Source organism: Pinus tabuliformis, chromosome 5_1, assembly GCF_031772625.1.
Source record: "Pinus tabuliformis cultivar Carrire ecotype Pingquan chromosome 5_1, CPIR1, whole genome shotgun sequence".
NCBI lineage: Eukaryota > Viridiplantae > Streptophyta > Pinopsida > Pinales > Pinaceae > Pinus > Pinus tabuliformis.
In genome coordinates, this window is record NC_142305.1 from 102,348,534 (window position 1) to 102,363,303 (window position 14,770).

Sequence of the window (14,770 nt, forward strand, 5' to 3'; positions counted from 1 at the left end):
AAAACATGAAAACACACAGACACACCTGCTAAAAACACACGTATGTACAAATCAAAGTGCATGAAGTTCACGCATAATACTTTTTCAAGTAAAGCCCATTTCAGGGCTTATCCAGAGGGTTCCCTTCATAATCAATCAGCTCGTAGGCCCCTTTTTGCAAAACTCGCTTTACAATATAAGGCCCGTGCCACATGGGCTCGAATTTGCCTGCCCCCAGCTTATCATTTGCTTGATCGTAGAGCAGGACTAAATCTCCTTCAACAAAAGAACGAGGATGGACAGTATGATCGAAGTGAGTTTTCACTCTCTTCTTCTGTGCTTCAATAGCTAGAGAGGCTAGTCAACGAGTCTCGTCCAGCCGTTCTAGGTAAAGAAGGCGTTCTTCTATCGGAGTAGTGTTGGGGAGTAATTCGATGGCTAATTTCAAAGAAGGGATCTTGCACTCGATGGGAAGGGTAGCCTCCAGTCCGTAAACTAATTGGAACGGAGTGAAACCGGTGGCATCCTTCACAGAAGTTCGGTAGGCCCATAAGGCAGAGAACAACATCAAGTGCCAGTTAGACTTGTGCATGCCAATGGTGCGTTGAAGCATCGTAACTAGAACCTTGTTGACGACTTCTACTTGGCCATTGGCTTGAGGATAGTATGGTGTCGAGTTATCATGCCGCAAGCCTAGCTAGGTCATTAGCTCAGTCATCATATGATTACGGAAATGCTTACCGTGATTAGTGACGATAGCCTGAGGGACTCCAAACCATGAGATAACATGATTAAACAAAAATTGCGCCATTGTGTGACCATCTTCAGATAGTGTGGGCATTGCCTCGGCCCATTTTGTGAAGTAATCAATGGCAACGATGATATACCCATGCCCCCCAGCCGAGCGAGGGTTACAGGTCATATAATCAATGCCCCATTTGGCAAAAGGGACGACGGTAACAACAGGGTGCAATGGAGTGGGAGGCGCACGCATCTTCCACTGGTAGATTTGGCACTCGTGACAGGAGTGGATGGCAAGAATGAAATCCTTGAAGATGGAGGGCCAAAATTAACTAGCATGGAGGATCATTTGAGCAGTAACGTATCCGGACATGTGACCACCACAGGCACCAGAATGGTAGTCATTTAAAACTTGCTCAGCTTCCTCAAATGTCAAGCATCGGCGGAGAACAGAGTCGGTGCCGAGATGGTACAGGGTGTCCCCAATAATATGGTAGGGCTAAGATTGATGGCGAATACGTCACCGAGCATCCTTAGACACATCGAGATGAAAAGAGGACATTTGTAAATAGAAAATGATATCCCCGTACCAGGGATTGAGGATGCTAATTAAGAACAGAGTTTCGTCCAGAATATGGTCCTCTAACCGAGAGGGCATGGTAAGAGATGGCAGAGAGCAAAGAAACTCAGCAAAAATGAGGGATTTCTTGGACTTGGCAGTGGTGAATTCCAAGTTGAACTCTTGGAGGATAACAAACCACTTTGAGTACTTTCCCCCCAGCAACTGACACGACAGGATGTACGTCATCGGGTTGCAATCAGAAACCACCTTAGTGGTGCGCAACAAGATATAATGGCAGAAACGTTGGATGGCACTAACGACAGCCAATGCCAACTTCTCGACGTAAGCATATCGAGTTTCCATATCTAGAAGATTGCGGTTGAGATAATAAATGACATGCTCAGTGTCATCATCATCATCTTGAACGAGAACCATGCCAATAGTGGTATCGGCAGTGGCCAAATACAGAGTGTAGTCATGATGATAATTAGGAGGACGCAACAACGAAGCAGAAACAAGGAGAACCTTGAGGTGCTTGAAGGACTCTTGAGCAGTTGCATCCCAAAGAAAAGGGTTATCCTGCTTCAATAACTGCGTATAGTCTTTGGCCACTTCGACATAGTTCGAAATGAATTGTCGTAAAAAATTCACTTTGCCTTGTAAACTCTACAATTGCTGCAAAGAATTAGGGGGAGGGAGATTCAGAATGGCCTCGAATTTAAGGGGATCCAAACAGATACCCTCTCAGGATAGGATGAACTTGAGAAGTCTGCCTGACTCAATGCAGAAGACACACTTATGTGGATTAAGCCGGATGCAGTAGTGTCGACAGCGAAGAAAGATTTCGCGAAGGTGAGCGGGATGGTCCTAGCATTTTGCTGAATGAGCTGGTAGATCATCCAGGTAAGGTTGCACAATGTGTCAAATATCATGGAATGCATAAGACATTGCGCATTGGAAGGTGGCACCAATGTTTTTCAAACTGAAAGGGAGCTTTTTGTAGGCGAAAGTTCCCCATGGATAGAGAAAGGCGGTCTTGTGTTGATCTGCAGGCACAATATTAATCATCCATGAATGAATACATTTCACTCTTGGCACACTCATCAATGAGCTGGTCAATGAACGGTGTGGGGTAGTTATCTTTGGGACAGGCTTGATTAATATCACGGTAATCAACACAGACCCTGATAGTGCCCTGTTTTTTAGTCACAGGGACGATATTGGAAACCCAATCTGTGAGTGGGATGGGGTAAATAAAACCAGCCTTAAGAAGCTTTTCAACTTCCGCTTTAATAGCCGCAGCTTTTCGGGGATGCACAAGGCATAGACGCTGTCGAACAGGCTTAGCTCCCAGATATGTAGGTATCTCATGCACCACGATGCTAGGATCGATGTCGGGCATTTCTTCGTAAGACCAAGCAAACACATCACGGGACGCGCGAAAAAGATCAGTATAGAGCTGAATCTCCGTCGGAGTACAAGTCACTCCAGCATGGATGTGCTCGACAACCCCTGGTTTAACAGAGATGTCTATTGGCTGAGTTTGTGTAATGTTTCCCATGTTCCCTTTAGAAGACACTTGATAAACTTGAACGGGTGTTTGAAGGGGTTGGTATGGGAGACAAGAAGCAAACCGCTCGAGACAGGTAAGCATTTCCTGGTGGGCAGGGAGAAACGAGGAACGATGGTGGTGATTGGACCAAGGAGGTTCCTCGAGAGACATGGTCTTGATAATGGCTTCGTCAGAAGGAAATATTTCCTTTAGAGGGTTTGAAGAAGCGTCGTCTCCAAGCCAAGGGGAATGAGTGTACAAGTCGAGAGCTCTGCTCGAAGGAGCAGATTCAGAGGGTGGAGCTGATGCAGCAATAATTTCGATGTAGTTGAGCTCGGCAGGACTCAACGACATCTCATCACCCCAAGATTCTATCTGATCAGTGGGGGGAAGAACCCAAGGATCAGAGCGAACAGAAATCATATTAATAGGAGCGACGTTGGGAGGTGGGAGTGAAAAAACACCCATAAGGGCAGGATATTTAAAGAGTCTAGCTCCCACACTCTCACATGGGATGGAGGTATGCTCCACAAAGGGCACGTTGCCATCAGAAGAGGAGGCGAAGAAAGACAACTGGTCTACTGTGACGATCTTCCCCTGATGAGGGAAACGAATGACACGAAATAGAGATGAAGCCACGGCTCGCATGGCATATGTCCAGCTTCGTCCCAAAAGGAGGTTGTAAGTAAGATTGGCATCAATGACTTCAACTTCCACTTCGACCGTCTTCCCTTCCAAAGTAATAGGCAAGCGTTGGAGTATACCATAAGGGCAAGACTCTCTCCCATCAAAGGCTTCCAAGGTCGTAGGAGACTGGCTCAGAGTCGGAGAACCAATAGCCTTCCAACAAGCAACAGACATGATGCAAGTAGAAGTGCCTTCATCAATGATGGTACGATGAATCATTTTAGAATTGATGATGACCTGGATAAGGAAGGAAATTTGGTGAGGCAGTCTCGGTATATGGTTGTCGAGGTCAAAAGTGATTAAATCCGAGTCGGCCGGGTCGATGCCACCAATAGCTAATAGCAAGGACTTCCTCTGAGAGGGGCAACTCTGGAGAACTTCTAAAGTGGACATAGCTGACGGGGCCTGGGCTAAGTCCTCAATGATGCTATAGTGCTGAGCAGCACGAGCATTAGGGTTGTAAGAAGATTTCCGGAGTACACCTTTAGGAGGGGGTCGGATGGGCGTCTTAGTGCTAGGTCTCTCAATATGGAGCGGACCAGAACTGGATGGAGGAGTGCTAGAGGGGACCTCAGGCTCTTTCCCGGCAGGCGACGGATACTCTTTTGCCCGAGTACTAATGTGGATGGGAATCGTCCCAGCCATAAACACTTGAGAACCGAAGGGAGAAGAGGATTGAGATGGATCAGCCACCATTTGCGTTTGCTGCGAGGGAAAAGGCTCTTTGAGCACAGCAGGAGTCCTGGGAGCACCTTTCAACAAACGATTAACTTTAGACCACCTCGGACAGTCTTTGGTATAGTGATCCTCGTCACAGATAAGGCAAGGATACTTGGGCTTGTGTTTGGCACCTTCCTCGGGTGGAGGTTTAGGGGAATCCTGCTTGGGTTGATCAACTTTATTCTTTCCTTTTCCCTTCTTCTTTCCTTTCGAGGCTTTGTCCGCCGTGGTGGACTAGACGACGTTAACCTCGGAAGTATTACCAGAATTGGATATAGCCTGAGAAGTATTTTCATTCGGAGCATTCAACTTTTGCTTCCTAGGGTTCGCAGAAGATTTCTTAGAGGGCGGATTAACAAAACCAATGACACCATCAACAGATGGTGCTGGCGGGGCTTTGTAAGTTCCGGGCCTTGGGGCATCAAGCAAATAATCATATAGTGTACCGGACTGGGAGTAAACCAAGTCAAGGTACTGAGAACGCACAATAGCCTGCTCTTCAGTTACACATGCCCCCATAGCAATGTCTCGTGCTATCAGACCGACAAATGAGGTCGTGAACTAGTCGGTCAGAAGCTAATCAGGAATCCAAAACTTAATCAAATGGCGACGCCGTCTCCATTCATGGATATGATCGGAGATATGTGTAGCCGTTGTTTGTTTTAAGGATGTCAGGAGATGTGTGCCCATTTCATATCGAATCGGCAACTGAAAATGAGTTAAAAATGCCATAGCCAACGAGTTAAAATCCTGAAAAGATCCGCGAGCTAACTCAATATACCATTTAGCAGCAGAGCCAGTGAGGGTCCGTTGAAAAAGGTGGAGCTGGATTGAATCATCAAGCCACAAATTTGATGAACACCATAGATGATAAGTCATGACATGGGCTTGGGGATCTTCTCCAACTTTACCATCAAATTTGGGACAATCACTGGGAATCTTAGTTGGAACCGGTGGCCAATACGGATTATGAAGGATAGGATCATTGGTCAGTTTGGACACATCCGGTAATTCCAACGTTGCTAAAAAGGGTAATTGAGGATTAAAGGACATCTGAGGCCGCGGGTAGGAGGTAGCACCAGAGTTCCAGCTAGCTGCTTGTTGCCCCCATTGATTCTGTTCGGACGGATTTGGCCCAGGAGGGTTCTGTCCGTAGGGATTTTGTCCATAGGGGTTATAGCTATAACTAGATGGCTGACCCTGGATTTGCCCCCCAGCATTCCATTGATTACCAACTTGGCCTGCAGGAGCAACATACGGTTGCTAGTAATTCTGATAAGGACTCACCTGCAGTTGTTGATAATTTTGGTACGGGGAAAATTGGGTTTTCCCTTGAGATTGCTGGAAACCATAAGGCGGCTAGGCCCCAAACTGAGCCTGGGAGCCAGGCTGCATTTGATAAGAAGGTTGAGATTGAGATCTAACCTGTATTTGAAGATCGGATTGGGTCTGGAGCCCATACTGGGGCTGAAAACCGGGTGGAGCTTGAGAAGCAACAATCATTTGAGTGCCCGGTTGAGTAGGCCCAGATGGATGTCCTTGAGAGAACTGAGGCTGAGCCACCTGGCCAGAAGGTTGACCTAGTTGAGATTTAGATTGACCCATTTGCCTAGAAGGTTGAGCTTGCTGGGTATTGGGTTGTCCTTGCACAGTTGAGGGTTGTCCTGATGGACCAGATGGCTGAGCAAACTGGACAGCTGGTTGACCTGATTGGATTTGAGGCTGACCAACTTGTCCAGATGGTTGACCAAACTGGACAGTGGGTTGGCCTTGCTGAATGTAAGGTTGACCGACTTGCCCAGAAGGGTAGCCTTGCTGGACACCAGGTTGACCTTGTTGCATGTAAGGTTGCCCCAGATTACCAGAAGGTTGCCAGAAATAAGTAAAAGATGAACCACCAGAGGTTGAAGGTTGTCCCTGGAAGGGTTGTTGTTGGAGAGGTAAATCCCCTCTACGGATAGAGGCGATCCCTACTAGCCCAGAATGGGTCTAGCAACAATCAGTCAATGCTACTATGCAAGTTCCTAATTGCAATTAAAAGATAGGCAATGGACACCTACTTGGATTCCAACGCTATAGTTTGATGAAGAGATGCCTCTCTCACTCCTTTGCTCTGGCCGGTCACAATCCTTCGCGATCTCCGCGAATAGATACCTGCACACATGAAGAGAAAGACAAACACAAGCGTGAAATCTAATAAAAGCAATTATACATCAGTCAGAAAGGATGTAATTCTGTTATGCTCTTAACCTGCAAAGCGATACCCAAACATAGAATTTGCGAAGAAAAGATACTGAGAACACAAAATATGCGAAGAAATATACCCAGAGCACAGAATAGCAATGATTTTATTATCCAGAGAGAAATGTTCACAGGCCTCTTCGAGGGGGCAACCTCCAATAGAGCAGAGCTCGATTACAAACAAGACACAATGCTCCTCGTAGGGAGTCTCTATCCTTTATATATGACTCATACATGCAATACCACGAGCCAATATCGTGGATTTTATTAATACCATCTATCTAATACTACCGCCCATTTACCATTTAACTAATACTACCGCCCATTTGCAACTAACTGTGGTCCCGTCATTAATTGCAGGTTAACCACTTACAATTATTAATATGGGCTTTATTGACTCTTGACTATGACGTGATCCCATGACGTAAATAAGGGGGTTAGGGTGGGACCCTAACATGCCCTCCCCCTTAAGACTAGCCTTGTCCTCAAGGCTGAAGCTGCGAAAACTGCTGAAGAATAGCGGCTGGTTCCCAAGTTGCATCTTCCGGCGAGGTGTCTTTCCATTTGACTAGGACCTCCTTAATCACGCGGCCACGCAGGTGCTTGTCTCGTGTGTCTAGAACCTGTTCAGGTTGAAGCCAGATTGATCCTTCTTCATCCAATTCAGGTAGACTAGTTTGAACTCGGCAATTGTTCCCAATCACTTTCTTGAGGCACGATACATGGAAAACTAGGTGGATTTTTGCTGTAGGTGGCAAAGCCAGCTTGTAAGCCACTTCTCCAATGCGCTGAAGTACTTGATATGGTCCGTAGAATTTTGGAGAGAGCTTTTGACAGCCCTTGTCTTTGAGTGATGTTTGCTTATATGGTTGCAGCTTCAAAAAGACCTGATCCCCTTCTTGAAATTGGCGCTCTGAGAGATGTTGGTCAGCCTGTTGCTTCATACGGTTCTGAGCTTGATGAAGATTCTCGCACAAGTGGGCCAGCATGGTTGCACGGTGTTGTAAGAGTTGATCCACTGCTTGTACTTTGGAGCACCCCGTGAGATAAGAAGTAGGGGACGGCGGAAGTTGTCCATAGACTGCTTCATAGGGAGTCATTTTGGTGGTGGCATGATAGTTGGTGTTATACCACCATTCCGCTAGAGGTAACCACTGAGCCCAAAGGTGTTGTTTTTCTGAAGTGAAACACCTAAGGTAGGTTTCTAGACATTTGTTGACGGCTTCGGTTTGACCATCTGTTTGCAGATGATATGAAGTACTGAGTTTGAGTTGAGTGCCTTGTATTCTGAAGAGCTCCTGCCAAAAATTGCTGGTGAAGATTGGGTCGCGGTCGGACACAATCGAAGTGGGCATGCCATGCAATTTGAAGATTTGATCCATGAAAGTTTGAGCAACCAAAGTAGGTGTGAATGGTTGGGCTAGAGCGCATAAATGAGCATACTTCGATAGTCGGTCCACAACCACCATGATGACTGATTTGTTCCCAGACTTTGGAAGACCTGTAATGAAATCCATGGAGACCTCCATCCAAATTGATGCCGGAATGGGCAATGGTTGTAATGTGCCTGGTGTGTTGACGGTTTCCCCCTTGTGGCGTTGACAGACGTCACATTCTGCTACAAAAGTAAGGATGTCATGTTTCATGCCGGTCCAAAAAAATGATCTTCTGGTGCGAGCGTATGTCTTCTGAAAGCCCGAATGTCCTGCAATGGGAGAGGAGTGCAATTCTGCCAAAATACGACTTTTGAGGGTGGATGTTGGTGATATGACGACTCTGTCCTTGTAGCGAAGAATATCATTCTGCCACGAGTAGCCCTTGCTGGAATTAGGATCTGCCTGTAATTGAGAAATGAGTTGGGAGAGCTCAGGATGTGAAAACCATTCCCCGCGAGCCTCTTCAATCCAGTCTGGAATGGGGAGGGATATTGCGAGCAGAGTACTTTCCTCCTCAAATTGGCGTGACAATGCATCTGCTACCCTGTTGTCTTTCCCTTTCTTGTAAATGATCTCATAATCATAACCCAGCATTTTGGCTAACCATTTATTTTGTTGGGGGGAAGATAGGCGTTGCTCCAAAAAATATTTAAGACTGTGATGATCTGTGCGGATTTGGAAACGTCGCCCCAACAAGTAAGGTCGCCAGGTCTCAACTGCATGTAAGATGGCCATCATTTCCTTCTCATAGGTAGATTGGCCCAAGTTCTTCCCACTTAGTTGTTGGCTGGTGAAGGCCAATGGTCGCCCTTCCTGCATTAAGACTGCTCCAATACCTGTTCCCGAAGCATCAGATTCAATGACAAATGTTTTGGTGAAGTCCGGTAGTGCTAAGACCGGAGTCGAACACATGGCGGTTTTGAGAGCGGTAAATGCCTGTTGTGCTTCTTCGTTCCAGAAGAAGGAATTTTTCTTGAGAAGTTGCGTCAGGGGCTTCGCTATGCGGCCATAGTTGCGGACAAATTTACGATAATAGCCTGTGAGACCCAAAAATCCTCTCAAGCTTTTCAAGGTCTTAGGTTGAGGCCATTCTTGCATTGCCTGGATCTTTTGGGGATCAACCTTGACACCTTCACGGCCCACAATGTGGCCTAAATACTCAACTTCTTCCATGCCAAACGCACACTTAGACATTTTGACAAATAGTTTATGCTTGCGGAGCAGTTGCAAGAGGATATCTACATGCTTAAGATGTGCCGCCCAAGTGCCACTATAGATGAGGATGTCATCGAAGAAGACCAGGACAAATTTTCTGAGATATGGTCTGAGGAGGTGATTCATAAGGCTCTGAAAAGTAGAGGGGGCATTACAGAGACCAAATGGCATGACCAAGAACTCATAATGGCCTTCATGAGTTCTGAAAGCTGTCTTGGGAATGTCAACTTCCTTCATGCGAATTTGGTGGTAGCCTGAGCGAAGATCCAATTTAGTGAAGAATTGAGCCCCATTGAGTTCGTCCAACAAATCGTCAACCACTGGGATGGGAAATTTATCTTTGACTGTTAACTTATTGAGGGCCCTGAAGTCTAGACACATCCGCCACTCCCCATCTTTCTTGAGGACCATGACGACTGGAGATGAGTAAGGACTAATACTAGGACGAATGACACCTGCTTCCAACAATTCCTTGATGATTTTTTCTATTTCATTCTTTTGGGTGAACGGATGTCTGTATGGCCGCACATTTGGGGGTTGGGCCCCTGGGACCAATGTGATGCTATGATCATGTTCCCCTCGCGAGGGTGGAAGTTCATGAGGTTTGTCAAAGACCGTCCGATGTTTATTCACAATCTGTTGCATCTCAGGATGAATTGGAAAAGACATGGTATCTACTACCTGGATGGCATTAAATTGAGCTACTACTCCATGATGGCCCTTTTTTAACAATTTTTCCATACGATGCGAGCTTATGATAGAAGGGGCTCCCGCTTGTAGCCCACGGAGGGTATGTGTGTAGTCGTTCTGCTTAAAACTCATATATAACTCCTAGAAATCCATTGTGATTGGCCCAAGAGTGCGGAGCCATTCCGCACCTAGGACAATGTCGCAACCCCCCATGTGTATTGCAAACATGTGGGTTTTCAATTGATAATCCCCCATTTGAATTTTGACATTTTCACAACGACCTTCACATTTCATTGTGCCTCCATCTGCAATCTGGACTTGGAAGTTAGAAACTGCTCGGACATAACAATGTGCTGCTTCAGCGATCTTTTGGTGGATGAAATTATGGGTACTTCCACTATCAATCAAAACTATTACTGGCCGATGTTTAAGAAAACCCCTGATTTTGAGAGTTTGAGGTGAAGAAATTCCTGCCAATGAATGTAGCGAAATCATTGGTTCATCAGATACCATCTCCTATTGGTTATCTTCTTCGGTCGCCTCTGGTTCCTCAAGTGGTGGATCTTCCTCGGTGGAGCTGTAGTCAGTGGCATCTATTTGAAAAAACTTGTGCTCTTTGCATTTATGACCCGGGGAATATTTTTCATCACAGTAGTAACATAGTCCTTGCTTCCTTCTTTCGGCCATTTCTGCAGGTGACACCTTTTGAATCTTAAGTGTTTGGGTCATATTGGGAGCCTGTGAGGGACGACCTTTAGCGGTAAAGTTGGGGCGGCTGGATTGAGCTGTTAATGCCCGTTCCACCTTACGGGCTACCTGGCAAGCCTCGTTCCATGTGGGGGGGTGGTGGAGTAGAACCTGAGCTTTGATGGCTTCTTTAAGACCGCTGATAAAGCATTCCATGTAGAATTCATCTGTGAGACCCTTAGTGCGGAAGGCTAAGGCTTCAAAAGCGGTAATATATTCATCCACTGTACCCGTCTGTCGGAGCTTAGTGAGACGCCCCAAAAAAGAGTCTTCCTGTTCAAAGCGATTTCGAAGAGCTTTGGTAAATTGGCCCCAATTCTGAAATTGTCCATTGCAACGCTGATACCATTCCTTCCATTGCCATCGTTCACTGTCCAAGTACATGGTGCCCACCATAAGCTTAGTCCCCTCATCTATGATATGATTCAATTGAAAATACTGCTCCATTTGTGCTAGCCATGCGGACGTGTGAGAACCGTCAAATTTATGCATATCCAACTTGGGAGGTCTCTGATTGGGTGGTGGATGGGTGTGCCAGACGTGAGGAGAGTGGCTAGACTCCCCCTCATGGTATTCATGACCCTTATACGCCTCCTCGTGGGCTGGCTCCTTGCCCTTGTCCTGTAGTAGGCAATCTAATCCTTTAAGATGATTTTCGATCCTTTCCACCGCAGAGTGGAGGGAGTGCACATCTTCTTCTATTTTTTCTATCCTTTCATTGGCCATTGCTTGAGCGCGAGTTTCTACCATACACCCGTCTGACGAAAATTTGGGACCGCCGAAATTTTTTTTACTAAGAATTGAATGGTACCACCTTGCTCAGCTCGTCGTCCTGATTCTGATGGGCTAGGTCACCAATAAGCGCCCTGGAAGATCTCAGACTGCTGATCTGGAATATCCGATCTGGTGGATCTGAGAGATCTGAATGGTGGAACAACTGTTGCTGCTGATCTGGAATAGATGATGTGTGATCCCTCGAGAGAAAGGGAACTATGGTCTTGGGGAGTGTCACGTGCTACAGATCGCAATATACATAAGGGTCTGACAGTAGTACTCGGCCCAATGTTTCAGGGCTCTAACTAAGGAGGATCGACCGTACCCTTAGCCGTACAACCCGACTACCCTATCGTACGGGCGAGTAATCTCTCCGAGTGCTGTTCTCGGTGTACTATAGCCACAAGACGGCCGAAGTTTTATCTATGGCGAGGTTTCAAGGGAGCTAGGGGGCTTCCTATATACCCAGAGGGTACGTGGAAGATAGTCCGTGCGCGGTTCTGTCTAATGTGCTACTACTCGAAGGGGTACCCACAGGGGTTACAAGGGAGTCCAACAGACGTGACCACCTCTTGTATTTCCTGCGTGCATGCCTCCCCAAATCCGCAGGTTTATGCGCTTAACGACAAATCCCGTGGTTTAAAGACGCCGGAACACGTCTCTAGCCTAAAAAAATTTTTGCTAAAATTTGGAGATCCCACCGAGCCCTGGAAAGTGCTCTGATACCACTTGTTATGCTCTTAACCTGCAAAGCGATACCCAAACATAGAATTTGTGAAGAAAAGATACCGAGAACACAAAATATGCGAAGAAAATATACCCAGAGCACAGAATAGCAATGATTTTATTATCCAGAGAGAAATGTTCACAGGCCTCTTCGAGGGGGCAACCTCCAATAGAGCAGAGCTCGATTACAAACAAGACACAATGCTCCTCGCAGGGAGTCTCTATCCTTTATATATGACTCATACATGCAATACCACGAGCCAATATCGTGGATTTTATTAATACCATCTATCTAATACTACCGCCCATTTACCATCTAACTAATACTACTGCCCATTTGCAACTAACTGTGGTCCCGTCATTAATTGCGGGTTAACCACTTACAATTATTAATATGGGCTTTATTGACTCTTGACTATGACGTGATCCCATGACGTAAATAAGGGGGTTAGGGTGGGACCCTAACAAATTCACATTAACCATTACAAAGACAAATGAGAATGGAACCATAATAGTAGTCATCTATTATTAATCAATAACAGAGAAGAGTACAACCAAATGTTCTGACGTCGATATCCTTCTCAGGGGGTCCAGCCAGCAAGTCTCTCAAGCATTCACCTCTAGAAATGGATCTCCCAAGACAAGAAACTCTCTCTTTCACACAAAACTCTAAGACTTCACAACCTTTCTCTAGCTCTCTAGCAATCCACACTTTATCACACCAACTACCTACTAGCAGCAGCACACAAAAACACTATGAATTCCTTGTTGTCAAAAACTAGCTGCTCATGGTAATGGTGGAGGCTTATATAGGAGAAGGAGTCTCCATGGAGGGTGGAAGGATAAGCTTATCTCCAAGAAAGGTGGCCCATATGACGAACATACATGCCATAGAAGGGAGGGCGACATTCACAAGGCCAACAACCAGGTCTGGAGTCATCTGGAAGGTTGGCTGTTAGAACAAATTCGCCCAAACAGGATCAGCGCGGATTATAAAGGGACTGGCGCGCTGACGGCGCACCCTAATAACTGAGAAGGCCATGTCAGCGCGACTCAATACAAAGGCAAGGGGCGCTGGCTCATGAAATGCGACCAGCGCGGAAAAGTCGTGTGCTTCCGCGCTGGCAGCGCACTGATTACACTATGAGCCGCCAGTCAGCGCGGATATTTTAATAACAGACGCGCTGATGCAGTAAACTTTGGAAAAGAGGGTCATTTGGCCAATTCAGAGAGCATGAGTATGATGAATGTGATTTCATGACACAGTAGAGATACTGACTGGATGACAGTGACAAATTGTTGTGTAACAGATGCCCCCTAAAGCATGAAGCCCGAGAGAGTGGGAGGGGTGAAATGCTTTACAAAACTGCCGAACTGGAACACCACCAGGAAGAACCTGCACGTATGTACAACTGATAGCTTGATTACATGTAGTCTAGGCATGGGCGCAGCCATCCAAAAGACATATGAAGAAAGGTCTGTGGTATGGACGCAGCCACCCAGCTGAAGAGACCATGATGATAACAAGGTATGGTCGCAGCCATCCTAAAAGACTCAGGTATGGTCGCAGCCATCCATCAACGAGTCATGTAATATCAATCCACAAAAATCGCAGCCTGGCTCACAGCAGACTAGAACCAGGGTCTTGCGCTCCATCCCAATCCGAACAAAGTACAGGTTCAAGCATGTGAATACATGAGCTGAAGTCGAACATGCATGAACATCGTCTGATTACCAGTCAATGAGGAAAACTGTTAACAGACGCGAGAGGGGCCACCAATAATGACAATGGTCCTCAAGGTACTATAGGTACAATCCACGGCATGCGAATCAATGAGCTGGCGTCGAACACCAGCGGAATCATTCGATCGGAGGCCAATGATGAAAACCTCACGTCGAATACGAAGAACCTGCCATTGAGGCATGCAGGCTCTAAGGTACCTGGAAGGGGTCTCTAAGTCACCATCCTGGATAATGAGCTGAAGTCGACAGGAGGCAAAGATATTTCCCACATCATCGACACGAGACAAAGGAAGATTGTTGTGATGAATCAGAAGTATGCGAGGCGTTAGGGATAGATTGTAACTTTGCAGAGGTCAATTTCTCTTGAACATATCGGCGGCACAACGGCGGACTTGGCAGTATTTGACATCAAATGAGGAGAGGTCATGGCGACAAGGCAAATGAGCAGATGAGAGGTCAAATAGGATAACCCAAACCCACGGAGGCCAGTGGAAAAACAAGATGAGATGGTCCCACCCAAACACGAAGCAGAGGAGTGCCATGTTCAAGAGCGACATAATGTCGACACGACTACGATTACCATTCCATTTTCCCCACCATTTCTAGCAGGTACCCCGGTTATTTTTGGATGACAAGCTTGACGGGGATAGCATATGCTTGGAGAGGTGTCATGTTGACGATATCCGATGTCATTAAGTTTTAACGAGCCTGACAAAGGAGGAGCTCGGCGTGTTTTCCTGTTTAGAGAGTCTGAAAAGGCAGCGGAAAAGAAAACTCCAGGGGGGTCCTTTTTCATAAAGTTGTGTCTCTCGAGCCCGAAAAAGTATAAAACAATACTCGAAAGAACCGCCCGACCAAAATGATCGAGGAGTACTTTTCGTAAATAGTAGCTTCGACCCGAAAAAGTAAAAAAGCGGTCAGAAGCACGTCGTTTTAGAGCCAATAACGAGTGCGAAA